General features: G+C 45.7%; 1 protein-coding gene across 4 annotated transcripts in view; it reads right to left on the bottom strand.

Moving 5' to 3' along the window:
- The window catches only part of LOC106566486 (extracellular sulfatase Sulf-2), a 291,339-nt gene that overhangs the window by 255,210 nt on the left and 13,660 nt on the right, over positions 1–22,469 (bottom strand). The window lies entirely within an intron of this gene.

Below are 22,469 nucleotides of genomic sequence, written 5' to 3'. Positions count from 1 at the left end.
TGAGAGGAGGGGTGAGGAAAGGTGAGGAAAGATGAGAGGAGGATGAGGAGGATGAGAGGAGGGGTGAGGAAAGATGACGAGTGAGGGAAGATGAGGAGTGAGAAAAGATGAGGAGGATGAGGAAAGATGAGAGGAGGAGTAGGAAAGATGAGAGGAGGATGAGGAAAGATGAGAGGAGGAGTGAGGAAAGACGAGAGGAGGAGTGAGGAAAGATGAGAGAAGGGGTGAGGAAAGATGAGAGGAGCGGTGAAGAAAGATGAGAGGAGTGAGGAAAGATGAGAGGAGTGAGGAAAGATGAGAGGAGTGAGGAAAGATGAGAGGAGGAGTGAGGAAAGATGAGAGGAGGAGTGAGGAAGATGAGAGGAGGGGTGAGGAAAGGTGAGGAAAGATGAGAAGAGGATGAGGAGGTTGAGAGGAGGGGTGAGGAAAGATGAGGAGTGAGGAAAGATGAGGAGTGAGAAAAGATGAGGAGGATGAGGAAAGATAAGAAGAGGATGAGGAAAGATGAGAGGAGGATGAGGAAAGATGAGAGGTGAGGAAAGATGAGGAGTAGGAAAGATGAGAGGCTGATGAGGAAAGATGAGAGGAGGAGTGAGGAAAGATGAGTGGAGGGGTGAGGAGAGAGGAGGAGTGATGAAAGATGAGAGGAGGATGAGGAAAGATGAGGAGTGAGGAAAGATGAGGAGTGAGGATAGATAAGGAGTGAGGAAAGATGAGAGAAGGATGAGGAAAGATGAGAGGAGGAGTGAGGATGATGAGAGGAGTGAGGAAGATGAGAGGAGGAGTGAGGAAAGATGAGAGGAGGGGTGAGGAAAGATGAGAGGAGGGGTGAGGAAAGATGACAGATGGAGTAAGGAAAGATGAGAGGAGGAGTAAGGAAAGATGAGAGAGATACACAAGTAAACCCACCACCTTCTAAAAGAGCCAATGTGACTGGAACTTCACATGCATGCACACACACAAGTGGACACAGACACACACCGTCTCTGACCCTGGCCCTCTGAGAGCCCTTTCCATGTAGATGTCTGTCAGTCAGCTGTGAGTGACAGGAGGAGGACAGGAGGAAGACAGACGTCCTTGATGTCCATCCCTAGAGTCAGAAAAGCCAAGAAGGGAAAACCTTAGGACTTGAGAAACATGTTTAAAAACGTAATACCTTGACCTGCAGTAAAGGGCAGGGGCTGAACTGTCCTTATTTGGGTTTTGGGGAATCCTGATTGGCCAGATGAAATACCACTGTGAAGGTAAAGGTAGAACTATAAGCCAACAGAGCGATAGAACCACCCAATTCCTGTCCTTTCAATGTGGAATCACTTTTCATACTGTCTGCTGTTTTCATTATTTGTAAATCTCCATTTCAAAAGCTGTCTGGCTGTGCAGCTTGTTTCAGTAGGAGAGGAGTCAGGGACGGATGGGGTTTGAGCAACGATGCTGGTCCTTTGTTAGACACTGGCCTGCAGCCAGCAGGATCAGCCTTTATGTTCTGTATTGCTGTTTTTAAGGACGTTAACAAGGCAGCGCAAGGCGGATCATTTGTTTTTGTCTCAAAAGCAAGCAGACAGTAGACAGCAGACAGACGGTAGACAGTACATTTACGTAATTTAGCAGACGCTCTTATCCAGAGCAACTTACAGTAGTGAATGCATACATTTCATACATTTTTTTTTTTTTTTTCATACTCGTCCCCCGTGGGAATCGAACCCACAACCCTGGCGTTGCAAACACCATGCTCTACCAACTGAGCCACACAGGACAGATGTTAAGCAGACAGACAGACAGACAGTAGGCAGACAGTAGGCAGTAGACAGAAAGTAGACAGCAGGCAATAGACAGACAGTAGACAGACAGTAGACAGACAGTAGACAGTAGGCCGTAGACAGACGGTAGACAGTACACAGTAGGTAGACAGTTGGCAATAGGCAGTAGACAGACTGTACACAATAGGCAGACTGTAGACAATAGGCAGTAGACAGACTGTACACAATAGGCAGACTGTAGATAATAGGCAGTAGACAGACAGTAGACAATAGGCAGACTGTAGACAATAGACAGTAGACAGACTGTACACAGTAGACAGACAGTAGACATGGCTTCTTCTGACCACACACTACTGGATCCACATACACCCCTGCCAGGGCCATATCATACAGACACCCCTGTTACCTGGTTCTTTAATTACAGTAATTAGACTAGACTCTGACTCTGAGAGAGGGAGGGAGAGAGAGAGAGTGAGCAGGTACAGTTGAAGTCGGTAGTTTACATACACCTTAGCCAAATACATTTAAACTCAGTTTCACACTTGCTAACATTTAATCTTAGTAAAAAATCCCTGTCTTAGATCAGTTAGGATCCCCACTTTAATTTAAGAATGTGAAATGTCAGAATAATAGTAGAGAGAATGATTTATTTCAGCTTTTATTTATTTCACGACATTCCCAGTGGGTCAGAATGTCACGCCCTGACCTGAGAGAGCCGTTTTTCTCTGTTTGGTTAGGTCAGGGTGTGATATGGGGTGGGCTTTCTATGTCATATATTTCTTTGTGTTTGACCGAGTATGGTTCCTAATCAGAGGCAGCTGTCTATCGTTGTCTCTGATTGGGAATCATACTTAGGCAGCCCTTTTTCCCTCCTTCAGTTGTGGGATCTTGTTTTTGTACAGCTCAGTGAAAGCCTGCAGAACGTGACGTTCGGTTTCCTTTGTTTGTTATTTTGTTTAGTGTTCTGAGTATAAATAAAATGTATCATGAGCACTTACCACGCTGCACCTTGGTCTCCTCCTTACGATGATCGTCACACAGAAGTTTAAATACACTCAATTAGTATTTAGTAGCATTGGCTTTAAATTGTTTAACTTCAGTCAAACATGTCGCGTAGCCTTCCACAAGCTTCCCACATAAAGTTGGGTGAATTTTGGCCCATTCCTCCTGACAGAGCTGGTGTAACTGAGTCAGGTTTGTAGGCCTCCTTGCTCGCACACGCTTTTTCAGTTCTGCCCACACATTTTATATAGGATTGAGGTCAGGGCTTTGTGATGACCACTCCAATACCTTGACTTTGTTGTCCTTAAAGCCATTTTGCCACAACTTTGGAAGCATGCTTGGGGTCACTGTCAATTAGGAAGACCCATTTGCGACCAAGCTTTAACTTCCTTACAGATGTCTTGAGATGTTGCTTCAATATATCCACATAATTTTCCTTCGTCATGATGCCATCTATTTTGTGAAGTGCACCAGTCCCTCCTGCAGCAAAGCACCCCCACAACATGATGCTGCCACCCTCGTGCTTCACGGTTGCGATTATGTTCTTCGGCTTGCAAACCTCCCCCTTTTTCCTCCAAACATAACGATGATCATTATGGCCAAACAGTTCTATTTTTTTTTCATCAGACCAGAGGACATTTCTCCAAAAAGTACGATCTTTGTCCCCACGTGCAGTTGCAAACCGTAGTCTGGCTTTTTTTATGGTGGTTTTGGAGCAGTGGCTTCTTCCTTGCTGAGCAGCATTTCGGGTTATGTCGATATTGTCACGTCCTGACCATAGTAAGATGTGATTTTCTATGGTAGAGTAGGTCAGGGCGTGACAGGGGGTGTTTTGTGTTTTCTATGTCTATGTTTAAGTTCTAGTTTTTCTATTTCTATGTTGTTTTTTTGGGTTGATCTCCAATTGGAGGCAGCTGGTCCTCATTACCTCTGATTGGAGATCATATTTAAGTGGGGGTTTTTCTTCCTGGGTTTTGTGGGTGATTCTATTTTGAGTAGTGTTTGTTTCTCTCTGCGTCACGCTTTGTTGCTTTGTAAATTCAGTTATTTATGTTTTGCAAAGTTTCACGGATTTAATAAAATGTGGAACTACAACCACGCTGCACCTTGGTCCGATTCTTTCAACAGCTGTGACAGATATGGGACTCGTTTTACTGTGGATATAGACACTTTTGTACCTGTTTCCCCCAGCATCTTCACAAGGTCCTTTGCAATTGTTCTGGGATTGATTTGCACTTTTCGCACCAAAGTACGTTCATCTCTAGGAGACAGAACGCATGTCCTTTCTGAGCGGTATGATGGCTGCGTGGTCCCATGGTGTTTATACTTGTGTACTATTGTTTGTACAGATGAACATGGTACCTTCAGGCGTTTGGAAATTGCTCCCAAGAATGAACCAAGCTTGTGGAGGTCTACAATTGTTTTTCTGAGGTCTTGGCTGATTTCTTTTGATTTCCCCCATGATGTCAATCCAAGAGGCACTGAGTTTGAAGGTAGGCCTTGAAATACATCCACAGGTACACCTCCAATTGACTCAAATTATGTCAATTAGCCTATCAGAAGCTTCTAAAGCCATGACATCATTTTCTGGAATTTTCCAAGTTGATTAAAGGCACAGTCAATTTAGTTTATGTAAACTTCTGACCCACTGGAATTGTGATACAGTGAATTATACGTGAAATAATCTGTCTGTAAACAATTGTTGGAAAAATGGCTTGTGTCATGCACAAAGTAGATGTCCTAACCGACTTGCCAAAACTATAGTTTGTTAACAAGAAATTTGTGGAGTGGTTGAAAAACGAGTTTTAATGACTCCAACCTAAGTGTACGTAAACTTCGGACTTCAACTGTATTTGTGTACTTAAAGCTAGTGCTCCACAGCAGTGTAGTCTGTCTCTCTCTCTCTCTCTGCTAAATTCTACAACCACCTAAAAATAAAGCCCTCACCTACAGAGAAATAAACCTACAGAAGAGTCCCCTTGGCCAACTGGCCCTGTTCACAAACAGACCCTACAGAGCCTTATATATATATATATAATATATATAAATAATAAATATAAATATGAGAGAGAGAGAGAGAGAGAGAGAGAGAGAGAGACAAAATAAAGGGAACACTTAAACAACACAATGTAACTCCAAGTCAATCACACTTCTGTGAAATCAAACTGTCCACTTAGGAAGCAACACTGATTGACAATAAATTTCACATGCTGTTGTGCAAATGGAATAGACAACAGGTGGAAATTATAGGCAATTAGCAAGACACCCCCAATAAAGGAGTGGTTCTGCAGGTGGGGACCACAGACCACTTCTCAGTTCCTATGCTTCCTGGCTGATGTTTTGGTCACTTTTGAATGCTGGCGGTGCTTTCACTCTAGTGGTAGCATGAGATGGAGTCTACAACACACACAAGTGGCTCAGGTAGTGCAGCTCATCCAGGATGGCACATCAATGCGAGCTGTGGCAAGAAGGTTTGCTGTGTCTGTCAGCGTAGTGTCCAGAGCATGGAGGCGCTACCAGGAGACAGGCCAGTACATCAGGAGACGTGGAGGAGGCCGTAGGAGGGCAACAACCCAGCAGCAGGACCGCTACCTCCTCCTTTGTGCAAGGAGGAGCAGGAGAAGCACTGCCAGAGCCCTGCAAAATGACCTCCAGCAGGCCACAAATGTGCATGTGTCTGCTCAAACGGTCAGAAACAGACTCCATGAGGGTGGTATGAGGGCCCGACGTCCACAGGTGGGGGTTGTGCTTACAGCCCAACACCGTGCAGGACGTTTGGCATTTGCCAGAGAACACCAAGATTGCCAAATTCGCCACTGGCGCCCTGTGCTCTTCACAGATGAAAGCAGGTTCACACTGACCACGTGACAGACGTGACAGAGTCTGGAGACGCCGTGGAGAACGTTCTGCTGCCTGCAACATCCTCCAGCATGACCGGTTTGGCGGTGGGTCAGTCATGGTGTGGGGTGGCATTTCTTTGGGGGGCCGCACAGCCCTCCATGTGCTCGCCAGAGGTAGCCTGACTGCCATTAGGTACCGAGATGAGATCCTCAGACCCCTTGTGAGACCATATGCTGGTGCGGTTGGCCCTGGGTTCCACCTAATGCAAGACAATGCTAGACCTCGTGGCTGGAGGGATTCAGCAGTTCCTGCAAGAGGAAGGCATTGATGCTATGGACTGGCCCGCCCGTTCCCCAGACCTGAATCCAATTGAGCACATCTGGGACATCATGTCTCGCTCCATCCACCAACGCCACGTTGCACCACAGACTGTCCAGGAGTTGGCGGATGCTTTAGTCCAGGTCTGGGAGGAGATCCCTCAGGAGACCATCCGCCACCTCATCAGGAGCATGCCCAGGCGTTATAGGGAGGTCATACAGGCACGTGGAGGCCACACACACTACTGAGCCTCATTTTGACTTGTTTTAAGGACATTACATCAAAGTTGGATCAGCCTGGAGTGTGGTTTTCCACTTTAATTTTGAGTGTGACTCCAAATCCAGACCTCCATAGGTTGATAAATTGGATTGCCATTGATTATTTTTGTGTGATTTTGTTGTCAGCACATTCAACTATGTAAAGAAAGAAGTATTTAATAAGATTATTTCTTTCATTCAGATCTAGGATGTGTTGTTTAAGTGTTCCCTTTATTTTTTTGAGCAGTATATTTCACATGCTGTTGTGTAAATGGAATAGACTACAGGTGGAAATTATAGGCAATTAGCAAGACATCCCCAATAAAGGAGTGGTTCTGCAGGTGGTGACCACAGACCACTTCTCAGTTCCTATGCTTCCTGGCTGATGTTTTGGTCACTTTTGAATGCTGGCGGTGCTTTCACTCTAGTGGTAGCATGAGACGGAGTCTACAACCCACACAAGTGGCTCAGGTAGTGCAGCTCATCCAGGATGGCACATCAATGTGAGCTGTGGCAAGAAGGTTTGCTGTGTCTGTCAGCTTAGTGTCCAGAGCGTGGAGGCGCTACCAGGAGACAGGCCAGTACATCAGGAGACGTGGAGGAGGCCGTAGGAGGGCAACAACCCAGCAGAAGGACCTCTACCTCCGCCTTTGTGCAAGGAGGAGCAGGAGGAGCACTGCCAGAGCCCTGCAAAATGACCTCCAGCAGGCCACAAATGTGCATGTGTCTGCTCAAACGGTCAGAAACAGACACCATGAGGGTGGTATGAGGGCCCGACGTCCACAGGTGGGGGTTGTGCTTACAGCCCAACACCGTGCAGGACGTTTGGCATTTGCCAGAGAACACCAAGATTGGCAAATTCGCCACTGGCACCCTGTGCTCTTCACAGATGAAAGCAGGTTCACACTGAGCACATGTGACAGACGTGACAGAGTCTGGAGACGCCGTGGAGAACGTTCTGCTGCCTGAAACATCCTCCAGCATGACCGGTTTGGCGGTGGGTCAGTCATGGTGTGGGGTGGCATTTCCTTGGGGGGCCGCACAGCCCTCCATGTGCTCGCCAGAGGTAGCCTGACTGCCATTAGGTACCGAGATGAGATCCTCAGACCCCTTGTGAGACCATATGCTGGTGCGGTTGGCCCTGGGTTCCTCCTAATGCAAGACAATGCTAGACCTCATGTGGCTGGAGTGTGTCAGCAGTTCCTGCAAGAGGAAGGCATTGATGCTATGGACTGGCCAGCCCATTCCCCAGACCTGAATCCAATTGAGCACATCTGGGACATCATGTCTCGCTCCATCCACCAACGCCACGTTGCACCACAGACTGTCCAGGAGTTGGCGGATGTTTTAGTCCAGGTCTGGGAGGAGATCCCTCAGGAGACCATCCGCCACCTCATCAGGAGCATGCCCCGGCGTTGTAGGGAGGTCATACAGGCACGTGGAGGCCACACACACTACTGAGCCTCATTCTGACTTGTTTTAAGGACATTACATCAAAGTTGGATCAGCCTGTAGTGTGGTTTTCCACACTACAGGCTGTGTGACTCCAAATCCAGACCTCCATGGGTTGATAAATTGTATTTCCATTGATTATTTTTGTGTGATTTTGTTGTCAGCACATTCAACTATGTAAAGAAAAAAGTATTTAATAAGATTATTTCATTCATTCAGATCTAGGATGTGTTATTTTAGTGTTGCCTTTATTTTTTTGAGCAGTATATATATATATATATATATATATATATATATATATATATACACACACAATACTGCCTCCCCTACAAATACTTATCCCTCAAGGTACCTTTCACCTCAGTCGCCCTCCTCTATTGCTATCTCACTCTGTCTCTCACTTTCCTCTCTCTGTCCTAGGATCCATCTAACAGTATAATGAATGTAATCACAGCATCAATACAGCACTCATGACTGGTGGAAGTTATTTGAAACCGTGGGATTGATTTCCTCTACAACAGTTTGGGTTGGGGACCGTATGTATGAGACCCTAGTGAATGGATGTGTAGTTCTACACTAAACAACTACACAGAGGAGGGTGGAAGGAGGGAGGACGGAGGACGGAGGGATCAGCTCAGGAGGGATGGCTGGTGACTGAGGGAAAACGCTTAGAATGGTGTCTGCAAACTTCCCAGTACACAAACAAACTATATTTCTCTCTCATTCTTCTCCGTCCCCTCTTTTTTCTTTCAATCTTTCACTCACACAAGCACTCACACAAGCACATCCATACAAACACACACTGTGTGAGAGCGAAGGGTGGAACCCTCTCTCATCTCTCTCTCTTTCTCTAATCTCCTTCTCTCTTTCCCTCTGCTGCTCTGTCTTTCTCTTCCATAAACTCTGTTTTCCACTTCTCTAACCTCCCTCTCTCTATTCCTTTCTATCCTATGGCTTTAGCATGCTTCGGTTCAGCTGTTCGGCTAGGCGAACCGAAGGAGCGTGCTCACATACTTCCTTTAAAGACCTTTGTTTGAAAAAACGAGGAAAAAAGTGGCAATAGTACTGTTTGTCCCTACTGAAACGCCATACCAAGTATACACATCCTCAAAATAGTCAGAATTAATCTAAGAATTCAATAAATCTGTCAGAAATGTTGACGTTTTTGCAGAGGAGATCTTAGTTGCACAATTTTGGTGGAGTATTTCTTAAGTGAAAATATGTGCATGAAAACGAGTCGTCTCTCGTTGAATGACAACAAACACATAATTGAAGAATCCCTACTGTTGACCAATTATAGACGAAGGGGCGTAGATATCGGCTTGCCTGCACTAACAGCCAAAAAACCCTTGTCCAAGACCAAAACTATCAAAAACGTCACAAAACGTCATCATAATATATGCACAAACTGTTACGAACTGTTTGAGATGGGAAGCATGCGGATGCCTTTAATCCTACTGACAGGCAGGTCTCTCGCTCTTTCAGCCCCTCCCCTCCTCCCAGGGGAGTCAGCAGTGAAATGAGGGTGACTGGTGAGCTGAGCTGAACTTAACTCATGTCACTCAGGATTACAGACAACACAAACAGGGACCTGCTATATTCAAACACTGCACAGAGAAACCCCATGGTCACAGACCTGCAGCATTCAAACACAGCACAGAGAAAGCCCGTGGTCCTAAGAGCCACTCTGGACAGGGCACAATCTCAATCCATCATTGTGCCGAGTGGGAGACCACTTGACCTACTTGTAGGTAATGAATATTTTCTGTTCCATGAACAAAGGGATAGAGAGACCTATTGAGACCCCCTTTTCAAAATATATTTGTCTCTTCCTCTGTACTATTTTCATATTTGTATTGCACTCTTCCTCACTCCCTTCATCCCCCACTCTCTCCCTTTTTTAAAACACTTTACATAACTTTTTTACTTTATTGCATTTAGTTTTACAGGGACAGTGCACATTAATCAACATTACTGTAACTGCAGTCCCTGAACAACTGCAGTCCCTGAACAAACAAAAGCATTTTGGGGTGTTTACAGTGCTCTGTCTCTGTCCGAGTCTGAGGTAGCTGATTAAAAATAAATCACAGACACGTTGCCAAAGTCCAGAGTAAGGAGGGTGTCTGAGTTTGGGTGCAGTCCAGCTCTGTCCTACAGGGCCGTGTCTGCTCTGACCAGTGGATCGGATTTCATCTCAGGCCTCCTCAGCACAGGCCCAACCCAACTTCCTCCTCCTGTTTTATTGGTCTCCTCAGACAGGCCAAACGACACACAAAGCCCAGCATGATGCCGGGGAGACATCGATGCCCTCGCACCCCCGGCACATACAACCCCAACCCCTCTGCCCCCCCCCCCCAAAATCAAATATACATGAGCTGCCTTATCTGTCATCATTTATTAAAGTTTATTGTGACAACTCCTGTGTGTGAGAGAGGTAAGAGTGTGTGCTGTTAAAGAAGGAAGGCGAGTAGTATAGGTGGAGAACACAGAAAGCTGACACACTCTAGGAGCGACAAAGAGGGAAAGATACAGAAAGAGAGTGGGTAAGCAATTGAAAGAGGAGGAGGTGGTGGAGGAGGAGTGGAGGGAAGGTGGATCTCAGTGGAGCATGAAATGAGAGCTTTACCTGGAGACAGATAGAAAGAGAACGCTGTGATGTCTGGGCTTTACCTAGCGCTCTGACACACACTGCAGCATGATCTGCTCTGTCTGGGCTTTACCTAGCGCTCTGAGTCTGACACACACTGCTGCATGGACAGGTCTGCTCTCCTCTCCACCTAGCCCCCCTCACACACACTCCCACCCCCCCTCACATCCTCTCCCACCTGGTCCCCCTTGCACCTACTCCCACCACCCCCCACACTTAACATTCAACCCCCATATCTTTCTCTATCTCCTTACTCTACCTCGCTCTCTCCTTTTACACTTTCTACCCTTCACTTCTTTGAAGTTTTAAACACAGCCCGCATCTCCCCTATCCTCGCTCCCCTCCCAGCCCCCTCCCTCCCCTCTGTTTGCTAATACTTCCTGTCACCTTATCTGGGTGCGTGTTTCTCGGAGGTTGCAGCAGGCGCCTAGTGTCGATGGCAGACCAGGTAGGCATCTGCTGTGGGAAATCATCCATCCGTCAATATAACCCTCCCGGGCCGAACCGATCTGCTGAAGTTCAAAGCTGAGCCACACGCAGCCACATGCCCCTCTCAAGAGCAGACGTCACTCAAGACAGGGAACCTAACGTATCAACCCCTGCAGCCGCAAGGTTACAGACAGACAGACAGACAGACAGACAGACAGACAGACAGACAGACAGACAGACAGACAGACAGACAGACAGACAGACAGACAGACAGACAGACAGACAGACAGACAGACAGACAGACAGACGCATGATGACAACAGGAGTGTCAGAGTATATAATGATTCTCAATATGATCAGCGTTCATGGTAGAGGAGGAGAGAGAGAGAGAGAGAGAGAGAGAGAGAGAGAGAGAGACCACTAACACCCCTATCAGATAGCAGCAAAATCACAGTCTACTTGAACAGAGCAATACTCAATCATGAGACATCAAAGCCAAACGAACTGAATAATATTAAGAAATGCTATACATGGAAGGAAAGTAGTGTGGAAACCTACCAAAAAATAATTAGACAACAACTAACTCAATCCCTTTTAGACACCTTCCTGGACAAAACGTTTCGCTGTAACCGAAGATGTAAACTTGGCAGTAGAAAGCCTAAACAGTAAATTTGACCTCTCAGCTTCCCTATCAAATCAAAAAATGTCAAGCACAAAACCTAAGAAAATTAACAACAAAGACAAATGGTTTGATGAAGAATCCAAAAACCTAAGAAAGAAATTGAGAAACCTATCCAACCAAAAACATAGAGACCCAGGAAACCTGAGTCTACATCTTCACTCTGGTGAATCACTAAAACAATACAGAAATACACCACGGAAAAAGAAGGAACCGCACGTCAGAAATCAGCTCAATGTAATTGAAGAATCCATAGACTCTAACCACTTCTGGGAAAATTGGAAAACACTAAACATACAACAGCACAAAGAATTATCTATCCAAAATGGAGATGTATGGACAAACCACTTCTCCAATCTTTTTGGCCCTGTAACAAAGAACAGAAAAAACATATATATGATCAAATACAAATCTTAAAATCAACTAATAAAGACTACCAGAACCCACTGGATTCTCCAATTACATTGAATGAACTACAGGACAAAACACAAACCCTCCAACCCTAAAAGGCTTGTGGTGTTGACGGTATTCTAAATGAAATAATAAAATATACAGACCACTTCCTTAGCTCTGGCATCTTCCCCAATATTTGGAACCAAGTACTGATCACCCCAATCCACAAAAGTGGAGACAAATTGGCCCCAGTAACTACAATGGGATATGTGTCAACAGCAACCTTAAGAAAATACTCTCCATTATCATTAACTGACTAGTACAGACTATCACATTTCCTCAGTGAAAACATTGTACTGAGAAAATGTCAAATTGGCTTTTTACCAAATTACCGTACGACAAACCACATATTCACCCTGCACACCCTCATTGACAAAGAAACAAACAAAAACAAAGGCAAAGTCTTCTTGTTGATTCCAAAAAGCTTTTGCCTCAATTTAGCATGAGGGACTGCTATACAAATTGATGGAAAGTTATGATGGGGAAAAACATACGACATTATAAAATCCATGAACACAAACAACAAGTGTGTTGTTAAAATTGGCAAAAAACACATTTCTTTCCACATGGCCATGGGGTGAGACAGGGATGCTGCTTAAGCCCCACCCTCTTCAAAGTATCTATAAATGAAATGGCAAGGGCACTAGAACAGTCCGCAGCACCCAGCCTCACCCTACTAGAATGTGAAGTCAAATGTCTACTGCTGATGATCTGGTGCTTCTGTCCACAACCAAGGAGGGCCTACAGCAGCACCTAGATCTTCTGTACAGATTCTGTCAGACCTGGGCCCTGACAGTAAATCTCAGTAAGACAAAAATAATGGTGTTCCAAAAAAGGTCCAGTTGCAAGGACCACAAATACAAATTCCATCTAGACACTGTTGCCCAAGACCACACAAACAACTATACCTACCTCGGCCTAAACATCAGCGCCACAGGTAACTTCCACAATGCTGTGAATGAACTGAGAGACAAGGCAAGAAGGGCCTTCTATGCCATCAAAAGGAACATAAAATTCGATATATACAAATTAGGATCTGGATAAAAATACTTGAATCAGTTATAGAACCCATTGCCCTTTATGGTTGTGAGGTCTGATGTCCACTCACCAACCAAGAATTCACAAAATGGGACAAACACCAGATTGAGACTCTGCATGCAGAATTCTGCAAAAATATCTTTGTGTACAACGTAAAACACCAAATAAAGCAAGCAGAGGAGAATTAGGCCGATACTCGCTAATTATCAAAATCCAGAAAAGAGACTTTCAATTCTACAACCACCTAAAAGGATCGGTTCCCAAACCTTCCAAAACAAAGCCATCATATACAGAGAGATGAACCCGGAGAAGAGTCCCCTAAGCAAGCTGGTCCTATTTGGCACCGAACAGAGAGTACACATTGGCAGAATACTTGACCACTGTGACTGACCCAAACTGAAGGAAAGCTTTGACTATGTGCAGACTCAGTGAGCATAGCCTTGCTATTGAGAAAGGCTGCCGTAGGCAGACCTGACTCTCAAGAGAAGACAGGCTATGTGCAACACTGCCCACAAAATGAGGTGGAAACTGAACTGCACTTCCTAACCGCCTGCCCAATATATGACCATTTTAGAGACACATATTTCCCTCAGATTACACTGATCCACAAAGACTTCGAAAACAAACCCAATTTTGATAAACTCCCATATATATTAGGTGAAATACCACAGTGTGGCATCACAGCAGCAAAATGTGTGACCTGTTGCCACAGGAAAGGGCAACCACTGAAGAACAAACACCATCTTAAAAACAACCCATTTTTATGTTAATTTATTGTCCATTTTGTACTTTAACTATTTGCACATCATTACGACACTGTATGTATACAAAATATGACCTTTCAAATGTCTTTTTTCTTTTGGAACTTTTGTGAGTGTAATGTTCACTGTTAATAATTTTTTATTTATTTCACTTTTCTTTATTATTATTTCCCTTGCTTTGGTAATGTAAACATATGTTTCCCATGCCAATAAATCCCCTTAAATTGAATTGATAGAGGGAGAGAAAGAGTGAAGAGGCATATGTGTACTTAAAGCTAGTGCTCCAGAGCAATGTGGAGGTGCACTCTGTGACCCTTCTCTCTCTCTCTCCTCTCTTTCTCTCCTCTCCTCTCTTTCTCTCTCCTCTCTCTCATCCTCTTCCTCCTCTTCTTTCTCTCTCTCCCTCCCCCTTCTTCTTCTTCTCTCTCTCTCCCTATCTCTCTCTCCTTCCTCTCTCTCTCTCTCTCTCGCTCTCTCTCTCTCCCCTTCTCGACACACCCTCTCTCTCCATCTCTACAGAGGAAATGCTGCCTAATCCAGAACTATGATACAGGGCTATAACCTCCACCTCTCTACTGCAACAACCCCAGACCAGAGGTAGGGGGGGCAGCAGTGGGGGTTAGAGGTCTGGAGAGCATTTGCTGAGCGTGCGGTAAGGGAACAGAGGCTGAATGTTTTGAGTGATTTAAAAAGGCTATACAGGGTGAAAGTGAAAAGGGGATGGGAAGGGGCTAGAGTTGAAGGTGAAGTGTGAATCTCAGGTGGAGGGAGGTATGGGTGTTAGGGTGGTGGAAGTGGTGTGTATGGGTGTATGGGTGATAGGGTGGTGGTAGTGGTATGCATGGGTGTAAGGGTGATAGGGTGGTGGTAGTGGTGTGTATGGGTGTTAGGGTGGTGGTAGTGGTATGTATGGGTGTTAAGGTGGTTTGAGTGGTGTGTATGGGTGTTAGGGTGGTGATAGGGTGGTGGTAGTGGTGTGTATGGGTGTTAGGGTGGTGGTGGTATGTATAGGTGATAGGGTGGTGGTAGTGGTGTGTATGGGTGTTAGGGTGGTGGTAGTGGTGTGTATGGGTGTTAGGGGGTGGTGGTAGTGGTGTGTATGGGTGATAGGGTGGTGGTAGTGGTGTGTATGGGTGATAGGGTGGTGGTGGTATGTATGGGTGATAGGGTATGTATGGGTGTTAGGGTGGTGGTGGTGGTATGTATGCGTGTTAGGGTGGTGGTATTTATGGGTGATAGGGTGGTGGTGGTGGTGGTGTGTATGGGTGTTAGGGTGGTGGAAGTGATGTGTATGGGTGTTAGGGTGGTGGTAGTGTTATATATGGGTGTTTGGGTGGTGGTAGTGGTGTGTATGTGTGTTAGGGTGGTGGTAGTGGTATATATGGGTGTTAGGAGGGTGGTGGTTGTGTGTATGGGTGTTAGGGTGGTGGTAGTGGTGTGTATATGGGTGGTGGTGGTGGTGTGTATATGGGTGGTGGTAGTGGTGTGTATATGAGTGTTAGGGTGGTGGTGGTAGTGGTGTGTATGGCTGTTAGGGTGGTGGTAGTGGTGTGTATGTGTGTTATGGTGGTGGTGGTGGTGTGTATGGGTGTTCGGGTGGTGGTAGTAGTGTGTATATGGGTGATGGTAGTGGTGTGTATATGAGTGTTAGGGTGGTGGTGGTAGTGGTGTGTATATGAGTGTTAGGGTGGTGGTGGTGGTAGTGGTGTGTATATAGGTGTTAGGGTGGTGGTAGTGTTATTGGTGGCTAAAGCCCAGCAGAATCACATTCCTGAGGCCTCCAGTGAAAGTGTCTCTGTGAGAGACAGTGAGAGAAGGGCCGAGGAAAGAGGAGGTCGAGGGGGCCGTTGAGGGGCTGGGAAGGGGGTGGGACTGCAGTGCTGACTGATGGGCCATTTTGTTTATGTTGCCCTGCTATAATACAGTAAGCTCCATTCTATACAGTCAGAGACATGTTCCATACTGAGAGAGAGATAGGGAGACAGGGAGTGTGTGAGAGAGGGAGGGAGAGGGAAAGAGGGAGAGAGGGAGAAGCTTGAATCACTCAGTGCCAAGTAAGCAGTTGATCTAATCAATTATCAAATCAAATCAAATTGTATTAGTCACATGCGCCGAATACAACAGGTGTAGACCTTACAGTGAAATGCTGACTTACGAGCCTCTAACCAACAATGCACTTTAAAAAATGACGGATAAGAATAAGAAATAAAAGTAACAAGTAATTAAAGAGCAGCAGTAAAATAACAATAGTGAAAATATATACAGGGGGGTACTGGTACAGTGTCAATGTGCGGGGGCACTGGTTATTTGAGGTAATATGTACATGTAGGTAGAGTTATTAAAGTGACAGTGCATAGATGATAACAACAGAGAGTAGCAGTGTTGTAAAAGGGGAGGGGGGGTGTGTGCAATGCAAATAGTCTGGGTAGTCATTTGATTAGGTGTTGAGGAGTCTTATGGCTTGGGGGTAAAAGCTGTTTCGAAGCCTCTTGGACCTAGACTTGGCGCTCCGGTACAACTTGCCGTGCAGTAGCAGAGAGAACAAACATTCTATGACTAGGGTGGCTGTTGTCTTTGACAATTTTTAGGGCCTTCCTCTGACACCGCCTGGTATAGAGGTCCTGGGTGGCAGGACGCTTGGCCCCAGTGATGTACTGGGCCGTTCGCACTACCCTCTGTAGTGCCTTGCGGTCGGAGGTCAATCAGTTTCCATACCAGGCAGTGATGCAACCAGTCAGGATGCTCTTGATGGTGCAGCTCTAGAACCTTTTGAGGATCTGAGGACCGATGCCAAATCTTTTCAGTCTCCTGAGGGGGATTAGCTTTTGTTGTGCCCACTTCACAACTGTCTTGGTGTGCTTCGACCATGTTAGTTTGTTGGTGATGTGGACACCAAGGAACTTGAAGCTCTCAACCTGCTCCACTGCAGCCCCGTCGATGAGAATGGGGTCCTCTTTTTAATGTAGTCCACAATCATCTCCTTTGTCTTGATCACGTTGAGGGAGAGGTTGTTGTCCTGGCATCACACGGCCAGGTCTCTGACCTCCTCCCTATAGGCTGTCTCGTTGTTGTCGGTGATTAGGCCTACCACTGTTGTGTCATCGGCAAACTTGATGATGGTGTTGGAGTCGTGTCTGGCCATGCAGTCATGAGTGAACAGGGAGGACAGGAGGGGACTGAGCATGCACCCCTGAGGGGCCCCTGTGTTTAGGATCAGCGTGGCGGATGTGTTGTTACCTACCCTTACCACCTGGGGGCGGCCCGTCAGGAAGTCCAGGATCCAGTTGCAGTGGGAGGTGTTTAGTCCCAGGGTTCTTAGCTTTTTGATGTGCTTTGAGGGCACTATGGTGTTGAATGCTGAGCTGTAGTCAATGAATAGCATTCTCACATAGGTTTTCCTTTTGTCCAGGTGGGATAGGGCAGTGTGGAGTGCAATAGAGATTGCATCATCTGTGGATCTGTTGGGGCACTTCGTTGCTATAGATGTGAGTGCCTCGGGTTGGTAGTCAGTTAGGCAGGTTACCTTAGTGTTCTTGGGCACAGGCACTATGTTGGTCTGTTTAAAACGTGTTGGTATTACAGACTCGGACAGGGAGAGATTGAAAATGTCAGTGAAGACACTTGCCAGTTGGTCAGCGCATGCTCGCAGTACACGTCCTGGTATTCTGTCTGGCCCTGTGGCCTTGTGAATGTTGACCTGTTGAAACGTTTTACTCACATCGGCTGCAGAGAGCGTGATCACACAGTCTTCCGGAACAGCTCGTGCTCTCATGCATGTTTCAGTGTTATTTGCCTCGAAGTGAGCATAGAAGTAGTTTAGCTCGTCTGGTAGCTCTCGGCTGTGCTTCCCTTTGTAGTCTGTAATTGTTTGCAAGCCTTGCAAGCCCTGCCACATCTGATGAGCATCAGAGCCAGTGTAATACGATTCGATCTTAGTCCTGTATTGACACCTTGCCTGTTTGATAGTTCGAGTCCCGCTCCTTGAAAGCGGCAGCTCTAGCCTTTAGCTCAGTGTGGATGTTGCCTGTAATCCATGGCTTCTGTTTGGGGTATGTACATACGGTCACTTTGGGGACGACGTCATAAATGCACTTATTGATGAAGCCAATGACTGATGTGGTATACTCCTCAATGTCATCGGAGGAATCCCGGAGCATATTCCAGTCTGTGCTAGCAAAACAGTCCTGTAGCTTAGCATCTGCTATATCTGACCACTTATTTATTGATCTAGTCAATGGTGCTTCCTGCTTTAATTTTTGCTTGTAAGCAGGAATCAGGAGGATAGAATTATGGTCAGATTTGCAAAATGTAGGGCGAGGGAGAGCTTTGTATGTGTCTCTGTGTGTGGAGTAAAGGTGGTCCAGAGTTTTTTTCCCTCTGATTGCACATGTAACATGCTGATAGAAATTTGGTAAAACGGATTTAAGTTTCCCTGCATTAAAGTCCCTGGCTACTAGGAGCGCCGCCTCTGGGTGAGCGTTTTCTTGTTTGGTTATGGTGGAATACAGCTCATTCAATGCTGTCTTAGTGTCAGCCTCTGACTGTGGTGGTATGTAAACAGCTACGAAAAATACAGTGAGGGGAAAAAATATTTTATCCCCTGCTGATTTTATACGTTTGCCCACTGACAAAGAAATTATCAGTCTATAATTTTAATGGTAGGTTTATTTGAACAGTGAGAGACAGAATAACAACAACAAAAAATCCAGAAAAACGCATGTCAAAAATGTTATAAATTGATTTGCAGGAACTCTGCCCCGAAGGCCAGCAGGGGACTATTTAATGAAGCTGCCAGTTGAGGACTTGTGAGGCATCTGTTTTTCAACCTAGACACTCTAATGTACTTGTCCTCTTGCTCAGTTGTGCACCGTGGCCTCCCACTCCTCTTTCTCTTCTGGTAAGAGCCAGTTTGCGCTGGTCTGTGAAGGGAGTAATACACAGCGTTGTACAAAATCTTCAGTTTCTTGGCAATTTCTCGCATGGAATAGCCTTCATTTCTCAGAACAAGAATAGACTGATGAGTTTCAGAAGTAGGTTTTTTGTTTCGAACCTGATGCTAAATCTGACGCTCCAGATACTCAGCTTGTCTAAAGAAGGCCAATTTTATTGCTTCTTTAATCATAACAACAGTTTTCAGCTGTGCTTATATATTTGCAAACAGGTTTTCTAATGGCCAATTAGCCTTTTAAAATTATAAATTTGGATTAGCTAACATAACGTGCCATTGGAACACAGGAGTGATGGTTACTGATAATGGGCCTCTGTACGCCTATGTAGATATTCCATAAAAAAATCTGCCATTTCCAGCTACAATAGTCATTTACAACATTAACAATGTCTACAGTGTATTTCTGATCGATTTGATGTTATTTTAATGGACCAAAAATGTGTTTTTCTTTCAAAAACAAGAACATTTCTAAGTGGCCCCAAACTTTTGAACAGTAACGTGTGTGTGTGTGTGTATATATATATATATATATATATATATATATATATATATATATGTATATTTTTTTACATTTACATTTTAGTCATTTAGCAGACGCTCTTATCCAGAGCGACTTTCAGTAGTGAATGCATACATTTCATTCCTTTTTTTCTCTTTTTCTTTTTTTTGTACTGGCCCCCCGTGGGAATCAAACCCACAACCCTGGCGTAGCACACACCATGCTGGCATTGCAAACACCATGCTCTACCAACTGAGCCACAGGTTTTTTGTATATATATATTGTGGCAAAGAAGGGGGTCAAGTGATAAATGGCAGATATGTGAGGGCAGAACTAATAAACGGGCTCTGCCCGATCACTAAAATGGCCACCCCATACAATTCCCAGAAGCAAGGGGAACCCTCAGAAGGTGGAGCCGACCCACAGATAAAGGGTCAAGAAAAACCAGGAAGAGAGAGAGAGGGCGGGAAGGATCTATGAACCATAGAGAAAGAGACAATCTACATTGGCTGGATTTACCGTGTACGAGCTGGACTGTTTTGGACTTACCTGTTGGCGTTTAGACCTGGACCTACCGAGAACCAGATTTGTGTACCGAACCCTGCCATCCTTGACCTTACCTGCGGCCTGGGTGGACCAGGACAGAGAAACAAACACACAGGTGCTGTCATGTTCGAAATAACTTTAATTCTGGGCTGACTTTGGTGACAGTTTCCCACTTAATTTGTGACAAACGCTCCTAACTTTGAAGAGGTTTGCCACAATATATATATATATATATACACACACACACACACACACACACACACACACACACACACACACACACACACACACACACACACACACACACACACACACACACACACACAGTGCACTCGGAAAGTATTCAGACCCTTTGACTTTTTCCACATTTTGTTACGTTACAGCCTTATTCTAAAATTGATTTTTTTTTAAATCCCTCATCAATCTACACACAATACCCCATAAAGACAGAGCAAAAATATATATATTTTTACAATTATTCAGACCCTTTGCTACAAGACTCGAAATTTAGCTCAAGTGCATCCTTTTTTCTATTGATCATCCCTGTGATCTTTCTACAACTTGATTAGAGTCCACCTGTGGTAAATTCAATTGATTGGACATGATTTGGAAAGGCACACACCTGTCTGTATAAGGTCCCACAGTTGACAGTGCATGTCAGAGCAAAAACCAAGCCATGAGGTTGAAGGAGTTGTCCGTAGAGCTCAGAGACAGAAATGTCTTCTGTATTGAAGATCCCCAAGAACACAGTGGCCTCCATCATTCTTAAATGGAAGAACTTTGGAACCATCAAGACTCTTCCTGGAGCTGGCTGCCCAGCCAAACTGAGCAATTGGGGGAAAAGGGCCTTGGTCAGGGAGGTGACCAAGAACTCAGTGGTCAATCAGACAGAGCTCCAGAGTCCCTCTGTGGCGATGGGAGAATATTCCAGAAGGACAACCATCTCTGCAGCAATCCACCTATCAGGCCTTTAAGGTAGAGTGGCCAAACGGAAGCCACTCCTCAGTAAAGGCACATGACAGCAGTCTTGGGGCACCTAATGGACTCTCTGACCATGAGAAACAAGATTCTCTGGTCTGACAAAACCAAGATTGAACTCTGGCCTGAATGCCAAGTATCACGTCTGGAGGAAACCTGGCACCATCCCTACGGTGAAGCATGGTGGTGGCGGCATCATGCTGTGGGGATGTTTTTCAGCGGCACAGATTGAGAGACTAGTCAGGATCAAGGGAAAGATGAACGGAGCAAAGTACAGAGAGATCCTTGATGAAAACCTACTCCAGAGCGCTCAGGACCTCCGACTGGGGTGAAGGTTCACCTTCCAACAGGACAACAACCCTAAGCACACAGCCAAGACATCGCAGTAGTGCCTTCAGGACAACTCTCTGAATGTTCTTGAGTGGCCCAGCCAGAGCCCGGACTTGAACCCAATCAAAGATCTCTGGAGAGAGCTAAAGATAGCTGTGTAGCGACGCTCCCCATCCAACCTGACAGAGCTTGAGATGATCTGCACAAAAGAATGGGGAAAAACTCCCCAAATACAGGTGTTCCAAACTTGTAGCATCCACCCTTTGGAGAGCCCTGCGGTTGCGGAAGGCGCAGTTACCATACCAGGCGGTGTTACAGCCCGACAGGATGCTCTCAATGGTGCATCTGTAAAATTTCGTGAGGGTTTTAGGGGCCAAGCCAATTTTCTTCAGCCTCCTGAGGTTGAAGAGGCGCTGTGGGTGGACCATTTCAGATTGTCAGTGATGTGTACGCCGAGAAACTTGAAGCTTTTCACCTTCTCTGCTGCTGTTCCGTCGATGTGGATAGGGGGGGTGAGCTCTCTCTGCTGTCTCCTGTAGTCCAAGATCAGCTCCTTCATCTTGTTGATGTTGAGGGAGAGGTTATTTTCCTGGCATCACTCCGCCAGGGCCCTCACCTCCTCCCTGTAGGCTGTCTCATCGTCATTGATAATCAGGCCTACCACTGTTGTGTCGTCTGCAAACTTGATGAATGAGTAACAGCAATGTATGTGATGAGTCAGACAGAACAGAACCGTTTCAGAGAAGCTGACAACACAGCGTGGCTTACACACACACACACACACACACACACACACACACACACACACACACACACACACACACACACACACACACACACACACACACACACACACACACACACACACACACACACACACACACACACACACACACACACACACACTCACACACACACCCACACCCACACTTACAATACATCTGGGGTGCATCGCTGGGTTGTGGATTGAGAGTCTACCTGTTGTGCACTTTCAGAACGACCCTAGAGAAATGAAGAAGAACAAAAACACCTCCCCTCCACACTTCATTTGCCTCTAACAATGTCAAAGTGCTTTTCCAAGACAAATCCAGGAAGTCACCCTTTTTTGGAATGGAAGTTTAAATCCGGATCAAACCCAATCTGTTCTGCCTTGCCTCCCCCTCGTCACTTGAACTGCTCTAAGTCATCTCACAGGGAAGAATAAGACAGAGGAAAGAAGATAAAGAAAATCCACTGAATCCTTTGGTGGAGTTAAAAGCAGAGTCCTCTAGAGTGCTGTGAAGTAGTGAGGAAAACCAGAGCGCCAGCAGGAGACATACAGTAGCCGTTGCTGTGTTTTGTCTCTGGTGGTAGGACAGTGTTGCAGCGTCTCTTGTGGCCTTGTAAAGTCATGTGTGGTGTGAATTTCACAACAGGGTTGTTCCTCTCGACCCGGCCTCTCTCTAAACGAGCAGCATGTTTAAACACTCACACAGCGGACGGATTCTGAACAGATTCCAGCTGACACTCTGGTACACCTGAACATCCACAACAC

This window comes from Salmo salar, chromosome 13, assembly GCF_965601325.2.
Source record: "Salmo salar chromosome 13, fSalSal1, whole genome shotgun sequence".
Lineage (NCBI taxonomy): Eukaryota > Metazoa > Chordata > Actinopteri > Salmoniformes > Salmonidae > Salmo > Salmo salar.
Note: the sequence above shows the minus strand (reverse complement) of the source record. Positions and strands in the feature narration are given on the sequence as shown.